The sequence below is a fragment of the Chiloscyllium punctatum genome, chromosome 47, assembly GCF_047496795.1.
Source record: "Chiloscyllium punctatum isolate Juve2018m chromosome 47, sChiPun1.3, whole genome shotgun sequence".
In the NCBI taxonomy this organism is placed as follows: Eukaryota; Metazoa; Chordata; class Chondrichthyes; order Orectolobiformes; family Hemiscylliidae; genus Chiloscyllium; species Chiloscyllium punctatum.
The window spans coordinates 57346189-57362527 of NC_092785.1; the positions used below are offsets into that span (position 1 = coordinate 57346189).

A 16339-nucleotide genomic window follows, 5' to 3' on the forward strand; every position below is an offset into this window, starting at 1 on the left:
ATTTAACCATGCTAGCCAGGTATGTAAATTACCAATTGTTCTGGGAGTTTCAAAATAAGTTTCTTACTCGACTTGTGTAAACCGACCTGTGAATTATTCTCAGCTCGTCCCCCTACACTATTTCAAAATCACCCATGTGTTTCTCTCAGGATTGTTTAAATCTCCCTAATGTACGTTATCAGATTCACATCTCAACTATTTCTTAAAAATCTCACATTGATTCATGGGAGAGGTGTCATGCTCCACTGTGTCGTGAGGATGATCAATTCTGCAAAATAGTTTGCTTTCTGACCAATCCTGAAGCGTTCAACCCCGAGAATGCTTTGGTCCCGCTCCTCACTCACTCTGGTTGGCGGACCGGCCGCTGCTCGGTCCTCCAGTCCAGCCCCTTCCTCCCAATTGCAGAGTTGATTCAGGCGTGACTCAGCAGGCTCAGGGACAAGGGAAGTTAGAGTCGATGCCTTGTGATATCTTGAAACTATCCCGAATCTTGGATCGAGAGGCCTGAGAGGTGCAGGTGTCCCGAAGATATTCCCTAAAGTGCTCTGCTCGGAGGTGTCCAGTCTCCCCAATGTAGAGGAGACCGCATCGGGAGCAACGGATACAATAAATGATATTACTGGATGTGCAGGCAAAACTTTGAGGTAATTGGAAGGCTCCTTTAGGGCCTTGGATAGAGGTGAGGGAGGTAGTGTGGGCGCAGGTTTTGCAATTCCTGCAGTGGCAGGGGAAGGTGCCAGATTGGGAGTGTGGGTAGTGGGGGGGCGTGGACCTGACCAGGTAGTCATGGAGGGAACGGTCTTTGCGGAAGTCAGAAAGGGGTGGGGAGGGAAATATATCCCTGGTGGTGGAGTCTGTTTTGAGGTGGCAGAAATGTCGGCGGATGATTTCGTTTATGCGAAGGTTGGTAGGGTGGAAGGTGAGCACCAGGGGCGTTTTGTCCTTGTTATGTTTGAAGGGGTGGGGTCTGAGTGCAGAGGTGTGGGTTGTGGACGAGATGCATTGGAGGGCATCTTTAACCATGTGGGAAGGGAAATTGTGGTCTCTAAAGAAGGAGGCCACCTGGTGTGTTGTGTGGTGAAACTGATCCTCCTGGGAGCAGATACAGCAGAGGCGGAGGAATTGGGAATACCGGATGGCATTTTTGCAAGAGGTAGGGTGGGAACAGGTGTAATCCAGGTAGCTGTGGGAGTCGGTGGGTTTGTAAAAAATATCAGTGTCAATTCGATCATTATTAATGGAGATGGAGAGGTGTAGGAAGGGGAGGGTGGTGTCAGAGATGGTCCAGGTAAATTTAAGGTCAGGGTGGAATGTGTTGGTGAAGTTGATGAATTGCTCAACCTCCTCGCAGGAACACGAGGTGGCACCAATGCGGTCATCAATGTAGCGGAGGAAGAGGTGGGGAGTGGTGCTGGTGTAACTATGGAAGATCAACTGTTCTACACAGCCAACAAAGAGACAGGCATAGCTGGGGACCTTACGTGTTCCAATGGCTACCCTCTTGTTCTGGATGAAGTGAGAGAATTCAAAGGAGAACTTGTTAAGGGTGAGGACCAGTTCAGCCAAATGAATGAGAGTGTTGGTGTAAGGGTACTGTTGGGGAAGTCGGGAGAGGAAAAACTGGAGGGCTTGGAGTCCCTGGTCATGGCGGATCGAGGTGTAGAGGGATTGAATATCCATGGTGAAGATGAGGCATTAGGGGCCGGGGAAACGGAAGTCTTGGAGGAGGTGGACGGCGTGGGTGGTGTCTCGAATGTATGTGGGGAGTTCCTAGACTAGGGGGGATAGGACAGTGTCGTGGTAGGTAGAGATGAGTTCAGTGGGGCAGGAGCATGTTGAGACAATGGGTCGGCCAGGGTGGTCAGGCTTGTGGATCTTGGGAAGGAGGTGGAACCGGGCAGTGCGGGGTTCCCGGACTGTGAGGTTGGAAGCTGTGGCTGGGAGATTTCCTGAGGCGATAAGGTTCTGCATGGTCTGGGAGATGATGGTTTGGTGATAGGGGTGTGGGGTCATGGTCGAGGGGGCAGGAGGAAGAGGTGTCCTCGAGTTGGCGTTTGGCTTCAGCGGTGTAAAGGTTAGTGTGCCAGACTACCACTGCGCCCCCTTTATCTGCTGGTTTGATGGTGAGGTTGGGATTAGAGCAAAAGGATTGGAGGGCTGCGCGTTGTGAGAGTGAGAGGTTTTAGTGGGGGAGGGGGGACGACAGGTTGAGGCGGTTAATGTCCTGGCGGCAGTTGGAAATGAAGAGGTCGAGGGCAGGTAATAGGCCAGCGCGAGGTGTCCAGGTGGATGCAGTGTGTTGGACATGGGCAAAGGGGTCCTCGGAAGGTGGGCCGGAGTCTTGATTGTGAAAGTAAGCTCGGAGACGGAGGCAACAGAAGAATTGTTCGATGTCACGGCGTGTATTAAATTCATTGATGAGTGGACGGAGGGGGATGAAGGTGAGGCCTTTGCTAAGATCTGATCGTTCGTCCCCAGTGAGGGGAAGGTCTGGAGGGATGGTGAAAACTCGGCAGGTCTGGGAGCTGGGATCTGGTGTGAGTGTGGAGCTGGGAGTAGGGGCGGAGCCTGTAAATGGATGGGGGAAATGGAGGTGGAGTCATGAGCAGGGTTCCACCCCCATTCCCCCCATGCTGACGTCATCATCCTAGGAAAAATACCTCCATTGTCTACCTTTCTAATCCTCTGATCATCTTGTATATCTCTATCAAATCCCCTCTCGCCTTGTTCTTGCCAATGAGAAGAGTTTCAAGTCTCTCAGCCTTTCCTCACAAGACCTTCTCTCCAGACCAGGCAATGTTCTGGTAAATCTCCTCTGCACATTTTCTAATGTTTCCAGATCCTTCCCGAAATATGGGCACCAGAACTGAACACAATATTCCAAGTGTAGCTGCACCAGCATTTTGTATACTTGCAGTATGGTATTTCAACTTCGGAACTCAATCCCTCCACGAATGAAGCCGAACACACCGTTTGCCGCCTTAACAGCACTATCAACCTGGGTGGCAACTTTCAGGGATCTATGTACATGGACTCAAAGATCCCTCTGCACACCACACTACCAAGATTTTTTCCATTGACCCAGTATTCAGCCTTCCTGATATTCTTCTCAAAGTGCATCACCTCACATTTAGTTGCATTGAACTCTATTTGCCACCTCTCAGCCCAATTCTGCAGTTTATCCAAGTCCGCTTGCAACCTGTAACATTCTTCCACATTGTCCACTACTACACTGACTTTAGTGTCATCTGCAAATTTCCTAATCCATTCACCTATACCTGCAGTGGTCCCAAAACAGATCCTGGTGGCACATGACCAGTAACTGGACTCATCACGTTTGCCTCATACGCAAAAGGTCCCCAGTTTGAAACTGGGCAGAAACTGCTTTGTTATTCAACTGCAGAATTTTACATGGACAAGAACGGAGCTTTCTTGCTTGCTTTCCCATCTGCAAACCTGCCTTCGAATTTGCTTGAACAAATCTGCTCTCGTAGTGAGACTTGTTTCTATGCCTCTGCATTTTCTCCAACAGCCTACCATGTGGAACCTTGTCAAAGGCTTTACTTTTGTCCATGTATACCACGTCAAATGCCCTACCCTTATCTACAAGCTTGATGACCGTCTCAAAAAACTCAGAGGTTTGTGAGACATGACCTGCCCTTGACAAAACCAAGTTGACTATCTGAAATCAAATTGATGTTTGCCAGATGATTTTAAATCTTATAATCCTTTTCTAAACCTTTCCTACAACAGAAGTAAGGCTCACTGGTCTATAATTACCTGGATCATCTCTCCTGCCCTTCTTGAACAAGGACACAACATTTGCAATCTTCCACTGCTCTGGTACGAAATCTGCAGACAATGACAACTCAAATATCCAAGCCAAAGGCTATGCTTGTCCATTTTCACTCCTTCCAGCATTGATAACACCTGTTCATAACTAACCTTGATGATTTCTAGTCTAATATCTCATACCTCATTCTGCTCCTCTACAATATTCTCCTTTTGCTGAGTGAAAACTGATGAGAAATGTTCATTTAGCATCTCTCCGATCTCCACAGGGTCAACACTCATCTTCCCATTCTGTCTGTGATTGGCCCTATTACCCCCCTAATCATCTTTTTATTCCTCACATACCTATAGAAAGCTTAAGGGTTCTCTTTTATTCTATATGTTAAAGACTGGTCGTGTCCTCTCTTTGCTCTTTTTAACTCTCTCTCTTTAAATCCTTCTCAGCTGATCTGTAATTCTCCATCTCCTCATCTGAACCATCTTGCCTCATCAACATTTAAAAGCTTCCTTCTTCTTCGTAACAAGAGATGCAGTTTCCACAGTAAACCAAGGTTCCCTTACCTTATCACTTCCTCCTGCCTGACAGGGACATACCTATCAAGGACACGCAATATCTGTTCCTTAAACCAGCTCCACATTTCCATTGTCTGAATTCCCTGCATTTTGCTACCCCATTCTGTGCATCTAATTCTTGCCTAATAGCATTATAATTGCCCTTGCCTGATCAATAACTCTTGACCTGTGGCATGTACTAATTCCTTTCCATCACTAAACTAAACTTAACTGAATTATGGTCACTCTTTCCAAAGTGCTCACCTACAACTAAATCAAACACCTAGTCTGGTTCATTACCAAGGACCAGATCCAATGTGGCCTCCCCTCTTGTCGGCCCTTCAACATACTGTGTCAGGAAACCCTCCTGTACACATTAGATAAAAACCGATCCATCCAACGTATTAGATTAATAACATGTCCAGTCAATTTTGGGGAAGTTAAAGTCCCCCATAATGACCACCCTGTTACTTTCACTCCTATCCAGAATAATTTTGCTAATCCTCTCTTCCACCTCCCTGGAACTCTGCAGAGGCCTATATATAAAATAAATTCCAAGCAGTGTGACCTCCCCTCTTCTGTTTCTAACCTCAGCCCACACTACCTCAGGAGACCAGTCCTCATCAAAAGTTCTCTCAGCCACCGTTATACACTCCTCGACTAACGTGACATGTATGGACCCATTGCAGTGCTTCAAACTCCATGAGGCAGCCATACCCTCAGACAGACAGACTCAGTCTGGAACCTTCTCTGTCCTTAAGACCTTACGCACTGCCTGTGCTCCTCCATTTCCCCTTTGCACATTCCGTTTCCAACCCACCCCACCTGTATCACTCCACGAATGGTGCTGTCAAGGGCAGAAGTCTATGGAATACCCTCCCTCACCTTCTCTATCCTCCTTTTAAGATGTATTTTAAAATCATTCTCTTTAATCAATATTTTGATCATCCATGAAGCACCTTGGGAGATTTGCCATTGTAAAAGACTCCATTCAATGCAAATAGTTGTTGTTATTGCTGTACATTCGGAGAAACTGGAATGATGCATTCAAAATTCCAACAAGAAAGTCACTGACAGATGTTGTGTGCAGGCCACCAAATAATAACATCACATTGGGATGGGGAATAAACAAAGAAATAACTATTGCCGGTAAAATGGTACAGCTATTATCATGGGTGATTTTAATCTACATGTAGTTTGGTCGAACCAGCTCAGTCAGGGTAGCCTTGAGTTTATTAAGTGTATCCATGATAGTTTTCTTGAACAGTATGAAATGGAACTGACAAGGGAGCAATCTATCCAGCATTTGGCCCCTGTGCCATGAGACAGGAATAATTAATGACCTCAGAGTTAGGGATCCTCTTGAAAGAAGTGATCACTGTATGGTTGAATTTAGAATACATATGGAGAGTGTGAAGATAAAATCTAACACCTGGGTCCTGTGCTTCAAAACAGGGAACTACAATAGAATGAGGGAGAACCTGGATAAAGTAGACTGGAAACAAAGATTTTATGGTGGGACAGTTTATGAGCAGTGGAAGATTTTCAGAGGCACTTTACAAAGTGCTCAGCAATGATATATTTCAGTGAAAAGGAAGGACTGTAAGAAAAGGCATACTCTGTGATGGGTATCTACGGAAAGCAATCAAATTGAAAGGGAAAGCATGCAAAGTGGCCAAAAACAGCCTGAAACTAGAACTGGGAAAACTATAAAGGTCAACAGAAAGCCACAGAAGAGCTATAAAGAAAAGTAAGATAGAACATAAGAAAACAGACTATAAAGACAGAAAACAAAATTTTATATTGAATGAGAAAAGAGTGGCTAAAGTAAATGTTGGTCCTTTGGAAAATGAGAAGGAACATTTAATTATGGGATATCACAGTGGAGGACACTAATATCTTGCCAATAATTAGCAAAGAGACAAAGATAGGTGAGGATTTGGAAACTGTCATTATTACGGAACAGCTAGTGTTGGACTGTTGGAGTTAATTGAGCTAATGACAGAAAAGTCTTCTGAGCCTGATGGAATGCATCCCAGGGTACTAAAGGAGATGCCAGGAGAAATAGCAAATGCACTGGCAGTAATTTTCCAAAATTGACTGGACTCTGTGGCAGTCCCAGCAGATTGGAAAGCAGCAAAAGTGACGCCACGTTTTTAAAAAGGAGGTGGACAAAAGGTGGGGAATTATACACAAGTTAGCTTATTCTCTGTCGTGGGAAAGATGCTTGCGTCTATTATTAAGGAAGAAATAGCAGGGAATCTTAATAGCAATTGTCCCATTGGACAACAGAGCGTGGGTTCATGTAGGGCAGGTCATGCTTCACAAATCTTTTGGAATTCTATGAAGACATTTTGAGCAAGGTGGACAACAAGGACCCAGTGGATGCGGTGTACCCAGATTTCCAAAAGGCCTTCAACGAGGTGCTGTGCAAGAGGCAGTTGCATAATATAAAGGTGCATGGTGTTAGGAGTAGAGTATTAGCATGGATAGAAGATTGGTTGACTAACAGGAAGCAAAGTGTGGGGATAAATGAGTACTATTCCGGCTGGCAATCAGTGACTAATAGTGTGGCTCAGGGATCAGTGTTGGGACTGCGATTATTTAGAAATGATACAGATGATTTGGAGTTGGTGACCACATGTAGGGTGTCAAAGTTTGCATATGACACTAAGATGAGTAGCAGAACAAAGTGTGCAGAGAACTGTGAAACTTTGCAGAGGAACATAGATACATTGAGTGAGTGGGCAATGGTCTGGCATTTGGAATAGAATGTTCATAAATGTAAAGTCCTACTGTTTGGTTGAAGTAACATTAAAAATGAGATTATTACTTGAGTTTTAAAAAGTTGCATCATTTGCTATGCAGGGGCACGTGAGTAACCTTCTGCATGAAGGTTGGTCACCAGGTACAACAATCAACTCAGAAGGCAAATGGAATTTTGGCCTTCATTGCTGAAGGGATTGTGTTTAAAAGCAGAGGTTATGTTCCAGCTGTATTGGGTGCTGGTGAGCCCACACCTGGAGTACTGCATGTAGTTTCTGTCTCCTTACTTGCTCAAGGATGTACCGGCACTGGAGGGGGTGCAAAGGAGGTTAACTAGGTTGATTCTGGAGTTGAGGGGGTTATCTTAACAGAGACTGAGTAGATTGGGATTATATTTATTGGAAATCAGAAGAATGGGAAACATATAAAATAATGAATGGAATGGATAAAACAGAAGTAGAGAGAATGTTTCCACTGGCAGGTGAATCTAGGACAAGAGGGCATCACCATAAGACGAGAGGCAGCAAATTTAGGACTGAATTGAGAAGAACTTCTTGACCTCTGTGGAATTCATTACCCAGGGAAGTAGTTGATGCTAGTTCAGTAAACGTTTTAAAGCTAAGGTAGGTTTTTTAAAAAAGAATTAATTAATTAATTAAGGGATATGGTGAGAACGTTGGTAAATGGTTCTGCGTCCACAAAATGATCAGCCATGATCTTAATGAATGGCAGAGCAAGCTCAAAGGACAGGACGGCCTTCTCCTGTTCCTAGTTCTTTTGTTGTTATATTTTGCATTCCTCCCACGCTCTTGACTTTCAGGTGCTGGTGTTAGATTAGGATGGACAAAATTAAAATTCACAGAACACCAGGTTATAGTCCAACAGGTTTATTGGGAAGCACTCGCTTTGCAGCTTCTTCATCAGGTGGTTGTGTGATTTTTAACTTTGTGTCTCACTCTAGTAACTGATAAACAGCAACAAAAGCCACGAAGCAGTGCGCATGCTCCAGGCAACAATGGTCCCTTGGTGGTTGATGTCAGCAGAAGACCAATGGAAAGGCAGGGACTCAGCTGGAGGACCTGGCGGGGCATTTGGTCCTCCGACCAATCAGAGTAAATGAGGGACGGGACTAGACTATACCACGTGATCATCCTCACGGTGGGCGCGGATGTGCGGGACGTGTGGATGGAGAGCTGTTGGTAAGGAAAGAAATAAACAGCAGGAAGTTGGACGGATATGGTGTTGGTATGGGCTGAGAGGTTTTACAAACATTTGGTGCACATCGGAAAATACAAATTTGAAACTTACAGTCCTGTTTTTGCAGTAAACGGGAAAATAACCTCATCGTGTGATCGCCGCCATCTTTATTCGGGGCAATGATTCACTGGACACGTGCGCGGCCGCCAGCTTTTTCGGGGGCAAAGTTCAGAGTTATGTATGTGCAGCCCTCCCTGGTAGAGAGTCATAGGGCAGGATTTACCCAGAGCACATTCAAACCCAGAGAAATGGATGTTTTTTTTCTGGATTTGTTTCTTCATCCATTTAAATGATTTGGGTGTGAATAGAGCCGGTACAGTTCGTAATTTTGCAGATGACACCAAAATTGGAGGTATTGTGGACAGTGATAAAGGTTGTCTCAGAATACAATGGGATATTGATCAGATGGGCCAATGGGCTGCGGAGTTGTAGATAGGGTTTAATTTAGGTAAATGTGAGGTGCTGCATTTTAGAAAAGCAAATCAGAGCAGGACTCACACTGAATTTTAAGGTCTTGGAGAGTCTTGCTGAACAAAGAGACCTTGGAGTGCATGTTCGTAGTTCCTTGAAAGTAGAGTCACAGATAGAAAGGATAGTGAAGAAATTGTTTGGGATTCTTCCCTTCGTTGGTCAGAGCATTGAGTAAAGGAGCTGTACAGGACATTGGTTCGGCCACTTTTGGAATATTGTGTGCAATTCTGGTCTCCCTCTTATCAGAATGAGGCACTGAAACATGGAAAGTTTGAGAATTGATTTTTTTTAAGGATGTTGCCAGGGTTGGAGGATTTGAGTTGCAGGGAGAGGCATAATAGGCTGGGGCCATTTTCCCTGGAGTGTCACAGGCTGAGGTGTGATGTTGAAGAGGTTTATAAAATCAGAAGGGGCATGGATCGCATAAATAGACAAGGTGTTTACCCTGGGGAGGTGGAGCCCAGAACTAGAGGATATAGGTTTAGGGTGAGATGGGAAAATTCAAAAGGAGCCAAAAGGGCAACCAAAATTGTAACATTTAAAAGGCATTTGAATAGGAAGGGTTCAGAAGGATGTCGGTCAAGTGCTGACAAATGGGAATAGTTTAGATTAGAATATCTGGTTTGCATAAATGGGTTGGACTGAAGAGTCTGTTTTGGTGCTTGACATCTCTGACTGTGGGATCATGAAAGTGAACACTGCCCTGATTCACCTCTTGGCTCCTTGATATCCAAATGTTCATTATCTCGCTTCCTCAGTCTCACGTGAGTGTATTTTTGCCATGTTTAGTATTTTACTACTACGTTCACAGACCTTTTTGTAAATGGATTGTTCACTGCTGCCCGACTCCTGACCGGATGCTGCTCCATTATCAGGTTATTTTTTCCACAATATCTTTGACAGTCAAGAATTCTTTTTTCCAATAGTGAGTGGATTTTCCTTCCATTTCTGACAGTCAAATTCTGCACCATTTTCATTCCCTATAATTCATATTGCACTCCCTGAAACATCATGTGTATTTCTCCTTCCACAGATACCAGTGATCATTGGCAAAGCCCTGTTGCCTGTGGAGAGGCTGATGTTTGACTTCCTTGTACAGCTGCAGTTTGAATGGTGAAGGTGCTCCTACAATGTGGTTGGGTAAGAGACATTACAGATTATTCACTCAGCGATAGTGAAAAGTAGAAGATATCTGTAAAAATCAACATGTTTTTAATTTCACAAAAATATTGGGAACTTTTGACATAAGGCCACAGATGGAGAATATTATGTCCAGTGACCAAAACCATTGCCAAATAGGCAATTTTTCAGGAATGCCTTAAAGGAAGAAAGCAGATCTTAGAGGGTGGGAATTCCAGACCATGTTGCCTTGGAATCTATAGAAACAGTCACACAGCTGAACTCAAAAATAAACACATCATTGGGAGTCTAAACTAAAATGAGTAATTGAGATATGAAAGGGTGTATGGTGCAGGAAGATAGGAATGATTACAGCCCGGAATTAAGTCAAGGGTGTGAAAGTAAATTGTTGTTGCTTGTAAATGGGAGCCTTTTGATGGATCAGCAAGTTCTGGTACAAGTGAGCACTTGGGCGGTAGAGTTTTCAATATTCTGAAGGTTATAGGGAGGGTGATTGTGGGATGCTGGCCAGGAGTGGGTTTAAATAATGAAATCTAGAGTTAACAAAAGGAATGAATGAGAGTTTCAGTAAATGAGCTGAGACTGTGGTGAGGTCAGGTGATATCACTGAAGTCGAAATAGTGGTCTTGGAGTGGGACTGGGCTATCACCCTCACCTCACCTCTGGAATTCAGCTGTTTGTCAAAGTTTGTGAATCAAGTTTGTAACAAGATCAGGAGCTGAGTGGCTCTGGCAGAACCCAAACTGGGTTTCACAGAAGGTTATTGCTGAGCAGCTGCGTGGCAGCACTGTTGATGACACCTTCCATCACTTCACTGCTGAGCGAGTGTGGACTGATGGAGGGAAATTGGCTCGGTTGGCTCTGTCCTGCGTTTTTGTGTTGAACATCCCTGAGAAATGTTCCACAATGTCAGTAGGTGCCAGTGCTGGACTTGTCTTGGTGGGCAGCAATTTCTGGAGCACAGCCATCAGTATTATTGCCACAATGTTGACAGCCTTTACACTACTTCTCCATTTCTTGATCTGATTTGAAATAAGTTTTCAACCAAGTTGATTCACGTCTGTGATGTCAGGGACCAATGTAGAAGGCTCATCCACTTGGCACTGCTGGCTGAAGATTGCTGCAAATGCTGTTGTCTTGTCTGTTGCATGGATGTGTGAGATCCCTCCATCAGTAAGGGTGGGGATATCTGTGATGCTTCCTGCAGTGAGTTGTTTAATTGTCCATCACCATTCGTGACCAGGTGTGGTAGAACTGCAGAGCTCAGATCTGATCCATTGGTTGTTGGATCACATAGTTCTATTTGGTATTGTTTGTGCTGTTTGGCATGGAGGTTGGGTAGCTTCACCAGGTTGGCACCACATTTTTAGGTATGCCTGGTATTGCTCCTGGCATGCCCTGTGGAACTCTCCATTGAACTAGGGTTGATCCCCTGGCTTGATGTTAATGATTGAATGGGGATATACCAGGCCATGAGATTTAAGATTGGCCTGGAGTACAATTCTGCTGCTGTTGTTGGCCCACAGTGAGACAGAAGTTGCAGGGTCAAGAGGGCTGATTGTGTTGTATTTTCCAGTGCATTGGTAGATGTAATGTGGTCCATCCAGTTTCATTCCTTTGTTGAGACTGTGCAGTGATTAATACAATGAGTGATTTGATTGGCCAGTGTCAGGAATGCAACTTGTAAAAAAAGGTTTTGTGATTTACACATAAAAGAAGTGAAACTATCATGGTATTCCAACAGATGAAAGACTCAACAGACAATCGAGGTATTTTTCAATGGAGAATTTCATTTACATCACGCTAAATTTTTGCTTTAAATTCTGTGCCTTAGAATTGTGCCCTCCACAATCACCTGATGAAGGAGTGGTGCTCCGAAAGCTAGTGTGCTTCCAAATAAACCTGTTGGACTATAACCTGGTGTTGTGTGATTATTAACTAAGAATATTACAGCACTACTAACAGGGCAGCATGTAAACAGGCTCAGTCCAGTTAATCAATACATTCGGAAGGATTTCCTCCAAGTTTGTTGACGCAATATTAGTCAAAACCATCAACTTCAACCTGCAATCTTTCTCTTTACAAAAACTTCAGGCTGACACAAATCTCCCCACCCCACTGCAATGTGGCAACTGGGCCCGGCCCAGGAATTGGAACTGGGACATTTGTGGACTGTGATCTCAAAGGATGGGAGCAAACATAATTCTGACAGATTAGTCCTCAAAGGTGAGTAGCAAGTTTGAGACAAGGCAGGTGATATGTCATCTTGCACTTAGCTTAATTGCATTTCTTATTTACAGTAGTATTTTGCAATGTATAAAACTCCATTCCATGGTTGGGGAGTTTTACCCTAGTTTATCACAGTTGCTGCCTCTCGCTCCCCAAGTCAAATTATAGGATCTATAACAAAACAATAAACTGCAGATACTGGAGACATAAACCCCAGAAACAAAGTGCTGGAGAAACTTAGCAGTTCTGAGGGCATCGGTGAAGAGAAAAAAATGTTACATTTCAAGTTCACTGACTCTTCATCTGAACGGACAAAAGGTCATGAGACTTTGAACTTAGAATGTTTCTTTTTCCCTCAGAGATGCTGCTGGACCTGCGGTTCTCCAACATTGTGCTTTCTATAGTGAAATTTATTTACAAAACAGATCGGAAAATACTAATCTGCAAAAGTGAAAGGTTCATTGTAAACATGAGCGTGGTGTCCACACTTGAGTTACACAAGCACGCCTCAGTTTAAAAACAAGATTTAACTCAGTAACATTCCATCTCAAAATTATCCAAGTTACACCAGTAATAAAGCTCCTCCACCCAATGAGGCACTTCAGCACAATATCCTGCCGTGTTACACACAGCCACCTTTACCAAAGAATGATCACATGTCACAAAATTAAAGGCCAAGAGCATGTCTCTTTAAAGAAGCTGAAGTCAAACTCTCAATTTTTTTGCAAGGATTTTTATTAAACCTGATTGAAAATTTAAATCTCAGAGCATAATCTTTGCTTTTTTTAAACAAAGTTTGTGAGAAAGATCCCACATCTTGCTAAAGGTTCAGTTCGGTCTGATACATAGAGCCAAAGGTCAAGCAAACATCACATTTTCCATTCACTTCTACAAAGGGGTGACATCACATTTCTTCAGTATTTAAAGAATTTTATAAATTGTTTGTAAAATCATTTGTCATGTTAAAGAACTGGACAATAAATGCCATTGTATACAATCAGAGTGAAGCCTGTGACGGCAGATTTAGCTTTGGGGGGCAGTGTGTGTGCTTTCTAAATTCTGGGAGCACTTTGGGAGACTGCTCCCAGATGGTGATAGTGAGCATATCTGGAATGCACTGTTTAGATTTGGGAATCCTTGGGAGACAATCTTTGATTTCAATAGTACTTGGCTTGTGTTGTTGGTGTACAGTAAGCAATTCATAAATTTACTTGTGTATTGTTGTTGACTACCTGAATACCAGGTTGCCTTCAATTGTGTGAATGTATCTATTGTAAATACTTGGAATATTCCAGAACTGCCCAGTGCTTGGCAAATTCAGGGGGGGACAAAAAAATCACAATTGATTAATTTGAAATTCAGAATCCAAGAGGACATAACCACTGAAGTATTCAATTCAAATAGTTAAATGGAGTGCTCACATTTGAAATACCTAATATCCATAGGAATGGATGGACTGACAGACAGACTGGGGAGTGTGAAATGTGCTTTGATAAAGTCACCTGCATTTACCAACAGTAATTTGGCAAGCTCGGAAATTTAAAAAACAATACGAGCTTCACTGCTGCTCCAGTCGGGTCACAAGCTCTGTGAAAAAAAAATAACAATGTTCAGGTTTATTGCATACACTCTGAAACACATGTTTCTTCTACAGATCCTGCAAGTTTCCCCAATGAGCATAGTCGATCCAAATGATGTTCCTAACTTTGGCCAACTCATTTCTTTCCGAGCCTCTATAGCCTGAAGACTGACCAGAAGCAATTACTCCACATATGTGGGAACATTACCAACAAGGAGTTTTTCCTTCAGAATTGACTTCCATATTCAGTGTCCAGAAAACATAAAAAGCTTGTTACCTTTTATAGAGCAATGATTCAGTGGGAGTAAAACGCTAACCTTTTAATAATCAAGCTGCCTAAATTTTAAAAATGAACATTTCTTAATAGTTCACTAGATCCTAACGAAATATTTTGAGCAAAACAAATCACATGATACATACTTATTCAGAGAACAAAACAAGTTTGTTCATTGAAGAACCTAGAGGAAAAGGTACTGAAATAATGTGAGTTTGATTTACATTAATCATCATTTCAAGTGCATTCTCTGCATAAATTCTCCTTTTACTCCTTGAAGTTTTCAACTTCTTGATAATTGATAGAATAAAATCACAGTTGTACAACACAAAATCAGACCCTTCAGTATAACTTGCCCATGCTGACCAGATATCCAAAATTAATCTACACCCATTTGCCAGCATTTGTTCCATATCCAACTTAAACCCTTTCTACTGATTCAGTTTATTTTACTTTATCAGCACTTGAAATACTGACTGTTTTTTTCTCCCAACATTGGTTAAAGAAATCATAATTTCATTCATCAAAGTTAATTTTGTAATCTTTCACCAAGAAACAAGTGAGAACAACATATAGCTGAGTGCAAAACAAAATACTGCAGCTGTGCGTTATCTGGGAACACCCTAAATGTGAGGCACTGATACTTTGGTGTAACCTGCAGTCTGGCCAAATTGCAGCAAAAAGCTGTTCGATTTTATCTGCAGACTATTGAATGCAAAATCTTCCTTGCGCAATAATGAGGCAGCATTTTGGGATGTCATTTTTAAAATATATTATTTTCAAAATTACTCACAATTCAGAGCGATCACTTTTTGCTGTCTGCATAACACAGTACGAAAATGTATTAACAGAAAAAAAAGTTTTTTTCTGAGTCACAAATTCATTGATATTGCGTGGGTCCAGCATTTATAAGTAATCATTTTTAAAAATAAATACAGATACATTTACTTACTATGTTGGAGTACAGTCAAGTTTTTTACTGAACAGTGACAGGATTGGACAGAGTCTACATGGATTTAAGAGGGGAATTATACTTAGCAAATCTACTGAAAGAATCTACAGAGTCGAATATTAAAGTAAGAAATAGAAGAACATTTAGTAAAGCTTATCATTAAACATGGTAGATTGGGTTTTGTGAAAGAGAAACTATATTTGACAAATTTGCGACAGTTCATGGAGGAGATAACAAGCAGGGCTGACAAAGGGCAATCCGTGATGTTCTGTATTTGGATTTTTAAAATGCAAATGATAAGGTGTTACATAAAAGTTAATTGCACAATTTAGGAGCTCATGGTATCGGGGTAATGTATTAGCATGGATTGAGGATTGGTTAACCACACTTGCTGTTGCCGAGTCCTCATTTGCAGTGCTGTATACAATGTTAGCTCCCATATTTAATAAAGGAGACCATTCAAAAAAGATTCACTTAGCTGCTTCGAGGACGAAAGGATTGACCTATCAAGAATAGATACGGGGTGATCTTATGGAAACAAGATTCTGACAAGCTTGACAGGGTGGATGTTGACTAGATCTTTGAGCACCAGTGAAGTCTCGAACCAGGGGACACTACAGAAGGGAACATTCATTTTAGAAAAAGTAAAGAATTTTTTTCTCTCAGTGAATGACTAGAATTTTCTCGCCCCAACTTTTGTGAAAGTTAAATGGGGGAGTGGAATGGTTGCGTTACTCTTCGGAGGGTTGATCCGGCTTGTTGCGCCGAATGGCCTGTTTCCACACAGTAGGGAATCTATGATTCTATCTCAAATTATTTTAAAAGAGGGTAGTAGATTTTTGAAATATTGAGCAGTTTTGGGCTATGCGGATCAAGTATAAAAGAGGTGTTGATGCCTGGGTTGACCAAGCCATGATCTGATAGAATGGGGCAACAAGCTGAAAGAGATAAATTGCCTACGCCTGCTCCGATTCCTTGAGGCTCCGTTTCATGTTTTTCTTGTCTCCACAGAAGTGTGCGATACAATGTGCTAAAGATCTCAGATGTTGTGAAAATGGTGTGTTTATGTACTGATTCAGATGGCATTGACTCATCAATCACAGCTATGCAGTCATGAGTAGGAAGGCAATTCCCTCCATGAATAAAGGAAATCTACTGCAGAGCTCACACAAAGGGATCCTTCCCCTCAGTCAACTCTCATCACATTACCCAACATATCAGCTAAAGTCGGACACACTGCGTTTGCGAAAGCCAGCAAAGGGACTCTGGGTGATTGATGTCGGCACCGGACCAATGGAAGGATAGTGGGCGGACCTGGAAGACCTAG

General features: G+C 42.7%; 1 long non-coding RNA gene across 1 annotated transcript; it reads left to right on the top strand.

Annotated features, from left to right (window-relative positions):
- The first annotated feature begins 8206 nt into the window (after positions 1–8206).
- Positions 8207–15051, top strand: LOC140468635 (uncharacterized). The gene is made up of 4 exons (XR_011955765.1): positions 8207–8309; positions 9872–9978; positions 12073–12204; positions 13862–15051. It is a non-coding gene; the product is annotated as an uncharacterized lncRNA (long non-coding RNA).
- Positions 15052–16339: the final 1288 nt, after the last annotated feature.